Below are 13,773 nucleotides of genomic sequence, written 5' to 3' on the forward strand. Positions count from 1 at the left end.
CTCCTCTGAGTCCCCTCCGGCCCGAGGGGCCTCCCAGCGGGAGCCCTGACCTCTGCGGCGCCGGCCGGGCCCCGACTTGCCCAAACCCAGGCGGAGCCACCGGCGCGACCAGAGGGCGTCAGCGGAAGCCCGCCGCGCTGCCCCTGAGGGCGCGGGGAGGCGGGGCGGCCACCCTTCCTCCCGCCAGCGCCGCCCAGGAGACCGGCACCCCGCCCCCAACCCGCCCCTCGCGGGGACCCTGGACAGCTCCTGCTGGCGCCAGCCCAGAGACCCAGAGACAGAGACAGAGACAGAGACACGGAGAAACAGAGAAACGGCGACACGGAGAGGATCCAAGACACGGACCTAGACAGACACCCACCCTGACCCAGAGAGGCTCTGCCCAAGAGCTCGCTTCCCCCCAGGAGGGCGGTGGTGCTGGAGCTGGGCCCGGGCCAGGAGGCAGGGGGCCCCGGGGCTGGCGATCACCCCTGGGGCCCTAGGCCGCGCAGACAGGCTCTCAGGAGTCCCGGGCTCCCGGCATCGCTGCCCCGCCATCGCCCAGGAACCACAGACAGGCACCGGAGCTCGCTGGCGCGCTCTGTCTGCGCTTGCGTGTGCGTGTGCGTGTGCGTGTGCGTGTTGTGCGAGTGGGTGTGTAGGCGTGTGTGTGTGTGTGTGTGTGTGTGCGCGCGCCGCGCGCCTGTGTGTCTGTGTGCCTGTGTGTGTGCGCGTCCGGGTTTGCGTGTTCCTTTCTCTCCGCTTCTTCACTCTGGCTCTTTTCCTCTTTCTGCCGGGCACCCCCGACCTTACTGAGGTGATAGAAGGAGCAGGCAGAAAAGTCAGGGCCCAGAGACTTGGCACGAGAAAGCAGCTCCATCTACCAGACATGTAGAAGCCCCTCCCCGACGACCGACCGCAGCGTCCCCGTTCTGCTCAAGTGCCGCTGGGGACGTTGCCCGGGATCTCCCGCCCGCTAGGTCACCGACGAAGGCGCCTCCGTTTTCCCAAGAGCGCGCTCGCGCCCAGGACGGAGGGAGGAGCAGCACGGTGTGACGACGGGGAGGAAGAGTCGCGTCCGAAGGCCCGTCGGTGCCTGCCGACGTCCCGGCTCTCCCTGTCTCGAGACCTCTGGGCTTCAGGGTTCTGTGCCGCAAGGCTTTCCCGCCGCACCCCCCGGGACCCAGGGCGCGCTGTGTGCGCTGCCCGTCTCCAGCGTTTGGGCCCTGTGGGCCTTCTTGCGTCCCACTGGAAAGGGGACCCTGGGACGGAGAGAAGACGGGCAGGGGGCGGGCTTCGGCAAAGAGAGCGACGGCCATCCACAGACGTCCGACGAGGCCCTCCGGGGCGCCAAGCTCTCCATTTTCCACGGCACGTGTCCTCGTCAGGTTCTGCCACCTCTCGCCGGCATGCGTAGGCACACCGCTGGTCTTGCGGCCCCAGAGGCGAGGAGGCGAACGCCCCGGAGGCCGAGATTGGCACCCGCGTTCTCGGCTGCTGGGTGGCCAGCACCTAGGAGAGTGTCTGGCCGGAAGCAGCCAGGCGATCGATCCCTGGGTGCTGGATGAGCCTCGGCGGCAAGAAGTAGGCTCGTGGGGAAGGACGGCGGCCGAGGCCCGGGCCCCCACCGAGGCCGCGCTCCGTGCTGAGCGGTCCGCTCCGTGTTTCCCGCTTGCGTTCTCACCAGCACTCGCCCCCGCAAGGAGGCACGAACTCCAGGACCCCCTCGCACCAGATGAGGAAAGCGCAGCTCAGGGAGGGCACGTCACTCGCGGGAGACGGCGGCCCTTGGGTTTCAGCTCAGGACTTCGGTCTCCCGAGCCTGCGTTTCGGGGCAAGGCTCCGGTCCCGCGCTCCGGGAAACTGACAGGGACGCAGTCCCGCTTCTCCCCGCAGAAGGTGCTCCTCGGAGATCAGATCCGGGGACCCGTCAGAACCACCCCGGGCACGAGCTGGCAGGGAGCGACGCGCACCGCCCCTCCCCCCCCATCCCGCAGCCCGCAGCCCGCAGCCCGCAGCCCGCAGCCCGCAGCCCGAGGAAGCGAGGAGCAGGCGATAGAGGCGCTGGGTTGGCAGGAGGGGAAACGGGGCCGGCAGGAGAAGCGAACCGCGGAGAGACTCCCTCCCAGGACGACGATGGCTGAACGGGGAGAGGAGGGAGCTTTGGGTCCTCTCTCGTCCTGCTTTGACCGGGATGTCCCCATTTTTCCACAGCGAGCGAGTATGGCTCTTGGATTCGGTGGGGAAGACGTGGTTTATCTGGAGGACTTTTCCCTTCGGGGGTTCAAAGTCCGTTCTCTGAGGCAAGGCTCCCTCTCTGCCTCCCTGTCCTTCCCATTCGCCTCCCCGGAAGCCAGCTCTCCTCCCGGTTTCCTGGATCCCTTGGCCACGGTCCTCTGTTGCAAACACAGGCAGGTGCAAAGAAGATGCGAAAGGCTGCCCGAGCCACGCGAACGGAAAGCTGAAGCCAGGGAGCCAGGAAGGGCTGGCTGCTGAGGGAGGACGTGTCCTGTCAGGAGGCTTTTCAACTCCCTCTGACAGATGCGGCCTGGAGGGGCGGGGCCCGGCCGGGGCCCTGGGGTGGTAGGGGTCGGGTGTGAGGGGGTGGGTGGGGAGGCGGGGGGAGGCGGGAAGAGAGGGAGGCCCCCGAGTGAGGGGACACCAAAAGCCTCAGCCATCAAGACTCCTCATCTTTGCATCCAGCGTTCTCAAACTCAAAACGAACGCAAGCTCATCCACCAGGAGCAACGTAGCAGCGTTTCCAAGCGAGGCAGGACCGCCCGAAGGCGAAAGCAGAATGGGATCCCAGTCAGGTGGAGCTTGAAACTCAGACCCACCCACCCCCCTACCCCCCCACCACCTCCCCCCCTCCCCCCCACCCCGGGAAGGGGGCTTCTGGAAGGAAAAGCGAGACAAACTGACAGGGACAAACTTAGGTCGGGAAAGGAGTGTTGATTGTGAATGAGCCTCTCAAGGACAAGCGAGCGGGTACCAGGTTTTAGAAGATGACCTGCAGCGGCACAGACGCCAGCAAAGGCAGAAGCCATCCCGTCTTGGGTGAGGTGCCCGAGACGCGCCTCTCTAACCCAGTCCGCCCTGTCCTTGGAGAAGCGGGCGGTGTCTGGAAAAGCCTGACCAGGTGTCTTTCCTCGGTGGGCGGGGCTGGTCGCTTTGGGACCCGTTTGGGCCTCCCGGCACCGCCGTGGAATCCGTTCCACCTGACAGGACGACTCTACCCGGCGGCTGGGGCGGCGGGGGCGGGGCGCCGAGGGAAGGGCTGGGGTGTCACCGGAGCGGGAGCCGAGCGGGTGGGAAGAGGCCGAGGCCAGAGGGAGCCGGCGGGCGGCGTGTGCGGCGTCGGGGTCCCAGTCCCGGTCCCGGTCCCGGTCCCGCCGGGCTGGCCCCGATTGGCCCTGGGTTCGGGTGGGGCCGCGAGCTGGAAGGGTTGGGCTGTGGCGGGGAGGGGTTGGGCCCTGCCCATGGGCGGCGCCGGCGGGCCCGCGGTGCGGAGGGTGGCGGGGGGGGGTGGGGGAGGGCTGGCTGGAGGGGTGGGGGGCGTCCGCGGAGGACGGAGGCCGGAGGCGGCAAAAGGCGAGGGAGGCAAAAGCCTACAGCACCCGGTATTCCCAGGCGGTCTCCCATCCAAGTACTAACCAGGCCCGACCCTGCTTAGCTTCCGAGATCAGACGAGATCGGGCGCGTTCAGGGTGGTATGGCCGTAGACGCTGGCGCCTGCCGCCGGCGCCCCTAAGAAGCCGCGCCGCGTCGCCCGGCCCGCGGCTCGCGCGCGCGCCCAGGCCTCTGTGACGCGCACCCGCCGCCGCCGGCGCCCCCTGCGCCCGCGCTCGGCCTGCCGCCTTCCTCCCGCTGCTGCCTCCCGCCGCGGCCGCCTCGGGCGCGGCCAGCGGGCCAGCCAAACCCTGCGCTGCCCCGCCCTGCTGCCCTCCCAGGGCGCGGAGGCCTGGAGCAGCCCGGGGTGCGAGGAGGCGGGGCGGGGCGGGCGGCGGTGGGAAACGAGGGGTGGTGGGGGCGGGGATGGGGGCGGGGCGCCTGGCTGGGCGCTCTCCCCTCGCGGCCCGGGAACACTCCAGGCCGCCCTGGCCGCTCGGATCCGGCGATGGGTCGCAGGAGATGCGGCTGCTGGGAGGTGGGGGGCGCGGGGCACTTGGCCCGAGGCGTCGGGGCGTCGGGCCGCCGGGCCCGTGCTCCTCTGAGTCCCCTCCGGCCCGAGGGGCCTCCCAGCGGGAGCCCTGACCTCTGCGGCGCCGGCCGGGCCCCGACTTGCCCAAACCCAGGCGGAGCCACCGGCGCGACCAGAGGGCGTCAGCGGAAGCCCGCCGCGCTGCCCCTGAGGGCGCGGGGAGGCGGGGCGGCCACCCTTCCTCCCGCCAGCGCCGCCCAGGAGACCGGCACCCCGCCCCCAACCCGCCCCTCGCGGGGACCCTGGACAGCTCCTGCTGGCGCCAGCCCAGAGACCCAGAGACAGAGACAGAGACAGAGACACGGAGAAACAGAGAAACGGCGACACGGAGAGGATCCAAGACACGGACCTAGACAGACACCCACCCTGACCCAGAGAGGCTCTGCCCAAGAGCTCGCTTCCCCCCCAGGAGGGCGGTGGTGCTGGAGCTGGGCCCGGGCCAGGAGGCAGGGGCCCCGGGGCTGGCGATCACCCCTGGGGCCCTAGGCCGCGCAGACAGGCTCTCAGGAGTCCCGGGCTCCCGGCATCGCTGCCCCGCCATCGCCCAGGAACCACAGACAGGCACCGGAGCTCGCTGGCGCGCTCTGTCTGCGCTTGCGTGTGCGTGTGCGTGTGCGTGTGCGTGTTGTGCGAGTGGGTGTGTAGGCGTGTGTGTGTGTGTGTGTGTGTGCGCGCGCGCGCGCGCCTGTGTGTCTGTGTGCCTGTGTGTGTGCGCGTCCGGGTTTGCGTGTTCCTTTCTCTCCGCTTCTTCACTCTGGCTCTTTTCCTCTTTCTGCCGGGCACCCCCGACCTTACTGAGGTGATAGAAGGAGCAGGCAGAAAAGTCAGGGCCCAGAGAACTTGGCACGAGAAAGCAGCTCCATCTACCAGACATGTAGAAGCCCCTCCCCGACGACCGACCGCAGCGTCCCCGTTCTGCTCAAGTGCCGCTGGGGACGTTGCCCGGGATCTCCCGCCCGCTAGGTCACCGACGAAGGCGCCTCCGTTTTCCCAAGAGCGCGCTCGCGCCCAGGACGGAGGGAGGAGCAGCACGGTGTGACGACGGGGAGGAAGAGTCGCGTCCGAAGGCCCGTCGGTGCCTGCCGACGTCCCGGCTCTCCCTGTCTCGAGACCTCTGGGCTTCAGGGTTCTGTGCCGCAAGGCTTTCCCGCCGCAGCCCCCGGGACCCAGGGCGCGCTGTGTGCGCTGCCCATCTCCAGCGTTTGGGCCCTGTGGGCCTTCTTGCGTCCCACTGGAAAGGGGACCCTGGGACGGAGAGAAGACGGGCAGGGGGCGGGCTTCGGCAAAGAGAGCGACGGCCATCCACAGACGTCCGACGAGGCCCTCCGGGGCGCCAAGCTCTCCATTTTCCACGGCACGTGTCCTCGTCAGGTTCTGCCACCTCTCGCCGGCATGCGTAGGCACACCGCTGGTCTTGCGGCCCCAGAGGCGAGGAGGCGAACGCCCCGGAGGCCGAGATTGGCACCCGCGTTCTCGGCTGCTGGGTGGCCAGCACCTAGGAGAGTGTCTGGCCGGAAGCAGCCAGGCGATCGATCCCTGGGTGCTGGATGAGCCTTGGCGGCAAGAAGTAGGCTCGTGGGGAAGGACGGCGGCCGAGGCCCGGGCCCCCACCGAGGCCGCGCTCCGTGCTGAGCGGTCCGCTCCGTGTTTCCCGCTTGCGTTCTCACCAGCACTCGCCCCCGCAAGGAGGCACGAACTCCAGGACCCCCTCGCACCAGATGAGGAAAGCGCAGCTCAGGGAGGGCACGTCACTCGCGGGAGACGGCGGCCCTTGGGTTTCAGCTCAGGACTTCGGTCTCCCGAGCCTGCGTTTCGGGGCAAGGCTCCGGTCCCGCGCTCCGGGAAACTGACAGGGACGCAGTCCCGCTTCTCCCCGCAGAAGGTGCTCCTCGGAGATCAGATCCGGGGACCCGTCAGAACCACCCCGGGCACGAGCTGGCAGGGAGCGACGCGCACCGCCCCTGCCCCCCCATCCCGCAGCCCGCGGCCCGCAGCCCGCAGCCCGCAGCCCGCAGCCCGCAGCCCGAGGAAGCGAGGAGCAGGCGATAGAGGCGCTGGGTTGGCAGGAGGGGAAACGGGGCCGGCAGGAGAAGCGAACCGCGGAGAGACTCCCTCCCAGGACGACGATGGCTGAACGGGGAGAGGAGGGAGCTTTGGGTCCTCTCTCGTCCTGCTTTGACCGGGATGTCCCCATTTTTCCACAGCGAGCGAGTATGGCTCTTGGATTCGGTGGGGAAGACGTGGTTTATCTGGAGGACTTTTCCCTTCGGGGGTTCAAAGTCCGTTCTCTGAGGCAAGGCTCCCTCTCTGCCTCCCTGTCCTTCCCATTCGCCTCCCCGGAAGCCAGCTCTCCTCCCGGTTTCCTGGATCCCTTGGCCACGGTCCTCTGTTGCAAACACAGGCAGGTGCAAAGAAGATGCGAAAGGCTGCCCGAGCCACGCGAACGGAAAGCTGAAGCCAGGGAGCCAGGAAGGGCTGGCTGCTGAGGGAGGACGTGTCCTGTCAGGAGGCTTTTCAACTCCCTCTGACAGATGCGGCCTGGAGGGGCGGGGCCCGGCCGGGGCCCTGGGGTGGTAGGGGTCGGGTGTGAGGGGGTGGGTGGGGAGGCGGGGGGAGGCGGGAAGAGAGGGAGGCCCCCGAGTGAGGGGACACCAAAAGCCTCAGCCATCAAGACTCCTCATCTTTGCATCCAGCGTTCTCAAACTCAAAACGAACGCAAGCTCATCCACCAGGAGCAACGTAGCAGCGTTTCCAAGCGAGGCAGGACCGCCCGAAGGCGAAAGCAGAATGGGATCCTAGTCAGGTGGAGCTTGAAACTCAGACCCACCCACCCCCCTACCCCCCACCACCTCCCCCCCTCCCCCCCACCCCGGGAAGGGGGCTTCTGGAAGGAAAAGCGAGACAAACTGACAGGGACAAACTTAGGTCGGGAAAGGAGTGTTGATTGTGAATGAGCCTCTCAAGGACAAGCGAGCGGGTACCAGGTTTTAGAAGATGACCTGCAGCGGCACAGACGCCAGCAAAGGCAGAAGCCATCCCGTCTTGGGTGAGGTGCCCGAGACGCGCCTCTCTAACCCAGTCCGCCCTGTCCTTGGAGAAGCGGGCGGTGTCTGGAAAAGCCTGACCAGGTGTCTTTCCTCGGTGGGCGGGGCTGGTCGCTTTGGGACCCGTTTGGGCCTCCCGGCACCGCCGTGGAATCCGTTCCACCTGACAGGACGACTCTACCCGGCGGCTGGGGCGGCGGGGGCGGGGCGCCGAGGGAAGGGCTGGGGTGTCACCGGAGCGGGAGCCGAGCGGGTGGGAAGAGGCCGAGGCCAGAGGGAGCCGGCGGGCGGCGTGTGCGGCGTCGGGGTCCCGGTCCCGGTCCCGGTCCCGGTCCCGCCGGGCTGGCCCCGATTGGCCCTGGGTTCGGGTGGGGCCGCGAGCTGGAAGGGTTGGGCTGTGGCGGGGAGGGGTTGGGCCCTGCCCATGGGCGGCGCCGGCGGGCCCGCGGTGCGGAGGGTGGCGGGGGGGGTGGGGGAGGGCTGGCTGGAGGGGTGGGGGGCGTCCGCGGAGGACGGAGGCCGGAGGCGGCAAAAGGCGAGGGAGGCAAAAGCCTACAGCACCCGGTATTCCCAGGCGGTCTCCCATCCAAGTACTAACCAGGCCCGACCCTGCTTAGCTTCCGAGATCAGACGAGATCGGGCGCGTTCAGGGTGGTATGGCCGTAGACGCTGGCGCCTGCCGCCGGCGCCCCTAAGAAGCCGCGCCGCGTCGCCCGGCCCGCGGCTCGCGCGCGCGCCTAGGCCTCTGTGACGCGCACCCGCCGCCGCCGGCGCCCCCTGCGCCCGCGCTCGGCCTGCCGCCTTCCTCCCGCTGCTGCCTCCCGCCGCGGCCGCCTCGGGCGCGGCCAGCGGGCCAGCCAAACCCTGCGCTGCCCCGCCCTGCTGCCCTCCCAGGGCGCGGAGGCCTGGAGCAGCCCGGGGTGCGAGGAGGCGGGGCGGGGCGGGCGGCGGTGGGAAACGAGGGGTGGTGGGGGCGGGGATGGGGGCGGGGCGCCTGGCTGGGCGCTCTCCCCTCGCGGCCCGGGAACACTCCAGGCCGCCCTGGCCGCTCGGATCCGGCGATGGGTCGCAGGAGATGCGGCTGCTGGGAGGTGGGGGGCGCGGGGCACTTGGCCCGAGGCGTCGGGGCGTCGGGCCGCCGGGCCCGTGCTCCTCTGAGTCCCCTCCGGCCCGAGGGGCCTCCCAGCGGGAGCCCTGACCTCTGCGGCGCCGGCCGGGCCCCGACTTGCCCAAACCCAGGCGGAGCCACCGGCGCGACCAGAGGGCGTCAGCGGAAGCCCGCCGCGCTGCCCCTGAGGGCGCGGGGAGGCGGGGCGGCCACCCTTCCTCCCGCCAGCGCCGCCCAGGAGACCGGCACCCCGCCCCCAACCCGCCCCTCGCGGGGACCCTGGACAGCTCCTGCTGGCGCCAGCCCAGAGACCCAGAGACAGAGACAGAGACAGAGACACGGAGAAACAGAGAAACGGCGACACGGAGAGGATCCAAGACACGGACCTAGACAGACACCCACCCTGACCCAGAGAGGCTCTGCCCAAGAGCTCGCTTCCCCCCCAGGAGGGCGGTGGTGCTGGAGCTGGGCCCGGGCCAGGAGGCAGGGGCCCCGGGGCTGGCGATCACCCCTGGGGCCCTAGGCCGCGCAGACAGGCTCTCAGGAGTCCCGGGCTCCCGGCATCGCTGCCCCGCCATCGCCCAGGAACCACAGACAGGCACCGGAGCTCGCTGGCGCGCTCTGTCTGCGCTTGCGTGTGCGTGTGCGTGTGCGTGTGCGTGTTGTGCGAGTGGGTGTGTAGGCGTGTGTGTGTGTGTGTGTGTGTGCGCGCGCGCGCGCGCCTGTGTGTCTGTGTGCCTGTGTGTGTGCGCGTCCGGGTTTGCGTGTTCCTTTCTCTCCGCTTCTTCACTCTGGCTCTTTTCCTCTTTCTGCCGGGCACCCCCGACCTTACTGAGGTGATAGAAGGAGCAGGCAGAAAAGTCAGGGCCCAGAGAACTTGGCACGAGAAAGCAGCTCCATCTACCAGACATGTAGAAGCCCCTCCCCGACGACCGACCGCAGCGTCCCCGTTCTGCTCAAGTGCCGCTGGGGACGTTGCCCGGGATCTCCCGCCCGCTAGGTCACCGACGAAGGCGCCTCCGTTTTCCCAAGAGCGCGCTCGCGCCCAGGACGGAGGGAGGAGCAGCACGGTGTGACGACGGGGAGGAAGAGTCGCGTCCGAAGGCCCGTCGGTGCCTGCCGACGTCCCGGCTCTCCCTGTCTCGAGACCTCTGGGCTTCAGGGTTCTGTGCCGCAAGGCTTTCCCGCCGCAGCCCCCGGGACCCAGGGCGCGCTGTGTGCGCTGCCCATCTCCAGCGTTTGGGCCCTGTGGGCCTTCTTGCGTCCCACTGGAAAGGGGACCCTGGGACGGAGAGAAGACGGGCAGGGGGCGGGCTTCGGCAAAGAGAGCGACGGCCATCCACAGACGTCCGACGAGGCCCTCCGGGGCGCCAAGCTCTCCATTTTCCACGGCACGTGTCCTCGTCAGGTTCTGCCACCTCTCGCCGGCATGCGTAGGCACACCGCTGGTCTTGCGGCCCCAGAGGCGAGGAGGCGAACGCCCCGGAGGCCGAGATTGGCACCCGCGTTCTCGGCTGCTGGGTGGCCAGCACCTAGGAGAGTGTCTGGCCGGAAGCAGCCAGGCGATCGATCCCTGGGTGCTGGATGAGCCTTGGCGGCAAGAAGTAGGCTCGTGGGGAAGGACGGCGGCCGAGGCCCGGGCCCCCACCGAGGCCGCGCTCCGTGCTGAGCGGTCCGCTCCGTGTTTCCCGCTTGCGTTCTCACCAGCACTCGCCCCCGCAAGGAGGCACGAACTCCAGGACCCCCTCGCACCAGATGAGGAAAGCGCAGCTCAGGGAGGGCACGTCACTCGCGGGAGACGGCGGCCCTTGGGTTTCAGCTCAGGACTTCGGTCTCCCGAGCCTGCGTTTCGGGGCAAGGCTCCGGTCCCGCGCTCCGGGAAACTGACAGGGACGCAGTCCCGCTTCTCCCCGCAGAAGGTGCTCCTCGGAGATCAGATCCGGGGACCCGTCAGAACCACCCCGGGCACGAGCTGGCAGGGAGCGACGCGCACCGCCCCTGCCCCCCCATCCCGCAGCCCGCGGCCCGCAGCCCGCAGCCCGCAGCCCGCAGCCCGCAGCCCGAGGAAGCGAGGAGCAGGCGATAGAGGCGCTGGGTTGGCAGGAGGGGAAACGGGGCCGGCAGGAGAAGCGAACCGCGGAGAGACTCCCTCCCAGGACGACGATGGCTGAACGGGGAGAGGAGGGAGCTTTGGGTCCTCTCTCGTCCTGCTTTGACCGGGATGTCCCCATTTTTCCACAGCGAGCGAGTATGGCTCTTGGATTCGGTGGGGAAGACGTGGTTTATCTGGAGGACTTTTCCCTTCGGGGGTTCAAAGTCCGTTCTCTGAGGCAAGGCTCCCTCTCTGCCTCCCTGTCCTTCCCATTCGCCTCCCCGGAAGCCAGCTCTCCTCCCGGTTTCCTGGATCCCTTGGCCACGGTCCTCTGTTGCAAACACAGGCAGGTGCAAAGAAGATGCGAAAGGCTGCCCGAGCCACGCGAACGGAAAGCTGAAGCCAGGGAGCCAGGAAGGGCTGGCTGCTGAGGGAGGACGTGTCCTGTCAGGAGGCTTTTCAACTCCCTCTGACAGATGCGGCCTGGAGGGGCGGGGCCCGGCCGGGGCCCTGGGGTGGTAGGGGTCGGGTGTGAGGGGGTGGGTGGGGAGGCGGGGGGAGGCGGGAAGAGAGGGAGGCCCCCGAGTGAGGGGACACCAAAAGCCTCAGCCATCAAGACTCCTCATCTTTGCATCCAGCGTTCTCAAACTCAAAACGAACGCAAGCTCATCCACCAGGAGCAACGTAGCAGCGTTTCCAAGCGAGGCAGGACCGCCCGAAGGCGAAAGCAGAATGGGATCCTAGTCAGGTGGAGCTTGAAACTCAGACCCACCCACCCCCCTACCCCCCACCACCTCCCCCCCTCCCCGCCACCCCGGGAAGGGGGCTTCTGGAAGGAAAAGCGAGACAAACTGACAGGGACAAACTTAGGTCGGGAAAGGAGTGTTGATTGTGAATGAGCCTCTCAAGGACAAGCGAGCGGGTACCAGGTTTTAGAAGATGACCTGCAGCGGCACAGACGCCAGCAAAGGCAGAAGCCATCCCGTCTTGGGTGAGGTGCCCGAGACGCGCCTCTCTAACCCAGTCCGCCCTGTCCTTGGAGAAGCGGGCGGTGTCTGGAAAAGCCTGACCAGGTGTCTTTCCTCGGTGGGCGGGGCTGGTCGCTTTGGGACCCGTTTGGGCCTCCCGGCACCGCCGTGGAATCCGTTCCACCTGACAGGACGACTCTACCCGGCGGCTGGGGCGGCGGGGGCGGGGCGCCGAGGGAAGGGCTGGGGTGTCACCGGAGCGGGAGCCGAGCGGGTGGGAAGAGGCCGAGGCCAGAGGGAGCCGGCGGGCGGCGTGTGCGGCGTCGGGGTCCCGGTCCCGGTCCCGGTCCCGGTCCCGCCGGGCTGGCCCCGATTGGCCCTGGGTTCGGGTGGGGCCGCGAGCTGGAAGGGTTGGGCTGTGGCGGGGAGGGGTTGGGCCCTGCCCATGGGCGGCGCCGGCGGGCCCGCGGTGCGGAGGGTGGCGGGGGGGGTGGGGGAGGGCTGGCTGGAGGGGTGGGGGGCGTCCGCGGAGGACGGAGGCCGGAGGCGGCAAAAGGCGAGGGAGGCAAAAGCCTACAGCACCCGGTATTCCCAGGCGGTCTCCCATCCAAGTACTAACCAGGCCCGACCCTGCTTAGCTTCCGAGATCAGACGAGATCGGGCGCGTTCAGGGTGGTATGGCCGTAGACGCTGGCGCCTGCCGCCGGCGCCCCTAAGAAGCCGCGCCGCGTCGCCCGGCCCGCGGCTCGCGCGCGCGCCCAGGCCTCTGTGACGCGCACCCGCCGCCGCCGGCGCCCCCTGCGCCCGCGCTCGGCCTGCCGCCTTCCTCCCGCTGCTGCCTCCCGCCGCGGCCGCCTCGGGCGCGGCCAGCGGGCCAGCCAAACCCTGCGCTGCCCCGCCCTGCTGCCCTCCCAGGGCGCGGAGGCCTGGAGCAGCCCGGGGTGCGAGGAGGCGGGGCGGGGCGGGCGGCGGTGGGAAACGAGGGGTGGTGGGGGCGGGGATGGGGGCGGGGCGCCTGGCTGGGCGCTCTCCCCTCGCGGCCCGGGAACACTCCAGGCCGCCCTGGCCGCTCGGATCCGGCGATGGGTCGCAGGAGATGCGGCTGCTGGGAGGTGGGGGGCGCGGGGCACTTGGCCCGAGGCGTCGGGGCGTCGGGCCGCCGGGCCCGTGCTCCTCTGAGTCCCCTCCGGCCCGAGGGGCCTCCCAGCGGGAGCCCTGACCTCTGCGGCGCCGGCCGGGCCCCGACTTGCCCAAACCCAGGCGGAGCCACCGGCGCGACCAGAGGGCGTCAGCGGAAGCCCGCCGCGCTGCCCCTGAGGGCGCGGGGAGGCGGGGCGGCCACCCTTCCCCCCGCCAGCGCCGCCCAGGAGACCGGCACCCCGCCCCCAACCCGCCCCTCGCGGGGACCCTGGACAGCTCCTGCTGGCGCCAGCCCAGAGACCCAGAGACAGAGACAGAGACAGAGACACGGAGAAACAGAGAAACGGCGACACGGAGAGGATCCAAGACACGGACCTAGACAGACACCCACCCTGACCCAGAGAGGCTCTGCCCAAGAGCTCGCTTCCCCCCCAGGAGGGCGGTGGTGCTGGAGCTGGGCCCGGGCCAGGAGGCAGGGGCCCCGGGGCTGGCGATCACCCCTGGGGCCCTAGGCCGCGCAGACAGGCTCTCAGGAGTCCCGGGCTCCCGGCATCGCTGCCCCGCCATCGCCCAGGAACCACAGACAGGCACCGGAGCTCGCTGGCGCGCTCTGTCTGCGCTTGCGTGTGCGTGTGCGTGTGCGTGTGCGTGTTGTGCGAGTGGGTGTGTAGGCGTGTGTGTGTGTGTGTGTGTGTGTGCGCGCGCGCGCGCGCCTGTGTGTCTGTGTGCCTGTGTGTGTGCGCGTCCGGGTTTGCGTGTTCCTTTCTCTCCGCTTCTTCACTCTGGCTCTTTTCCTCTTTCTGCCGGGCACCCCCGACCTTACTGAGGTGATAGAAGGAGCAGGCAGAAAAGTCAGGGCCCAGAGAACTTGGCACGAGAAAGCAGCTCCATCTACCAGACATGTAGAAGCCCCTCCCCGACGACCGACCGCAGCGTCCCCGTTCTGCTCAAGTGCCGCTGGGGACGTTGCCCGGGATCTCCCGCCCGCTAGGTCACCGACGAAGGCGCCTCCGTTTTCCCAAGAGCGCGCTCGCGCCCAGGACGGAGGGAGGAGCAGCACGGTGTGACGACGGGGAGGAAGAGTCGCGTCCGAAGGCCCGTCGGTGCCTGCCGACGTCCCGGCTCTCCCTGTCTCGAGACCTCTGGGCTTCAGGGTTCTGTGCCGCAAGGCTTTCCCGCCGCACCCCCCGGGACCCAGGGCGCGCTGTGTGCGCTGCCCGTCTCCAGCGTTTGGGCCCTGT

At 69.7% G+C, this 13,773-nt stretch overlaps 3 non-coding genes across 3 annotated transcripts; all 3 read right to left on the reverse strand.

Annotated features, from left to right (window-relative positions):
• Window positions 1-3,584: 3,584 nt before the first annotated feature.
• LOC138922217 (5S ribosomal RNA) lies at window positions 3,585-3,703 on the reverse strand. Its single transcript, XR_011435282.1, has one exon. It is a non-coding gene; the product is annotated as a 5S ribosomal RNA (ribosomal RNA).
• Window positions 3,704-7,773: 4,070 nt separating this feature from the next.
• Window positions 7,774-7,892, reverse strand: LOC138922218 (5S ribosomal RNA). Its single transcript, XR_011435283.1, has one exon. It is a non-coding gene; the product is annotated as a 5S ribosomal RNA (ribosomal RNA).
• Window positions 7,893-11,962: 4,070 nt separating this feature from the next.
• On the reverse strand, window positions 11,963-12,081 carry LOC138922219 (5S ribosomal RNA). Its single transcript, XR_011435284.1, has one exon. It is a non-coding gene; the product is annotated as a 5S ribosomal RNA (ribosomal RNA).
• Window positions 12,082-13,773: the final 1,692 nt, after the last annotated feature.

The sequence above is a fragment of the Equus caballus genome, unplaced genomic scaffold, assembly GCF_041296265.1.
Source record: "Equus caballus isolate H_3958 breed thoroughbred unplaced genomic scaffold, TB-T2T haplotype2-0000614, whole genome shotgun sequence".
NCBI classification, from domain to species: domain Eukaryota; kingdom Metazoa; phylum Chordata; class Mammalia; order Perissodactyla; family Equidae; genus Equus; species Equus caballus.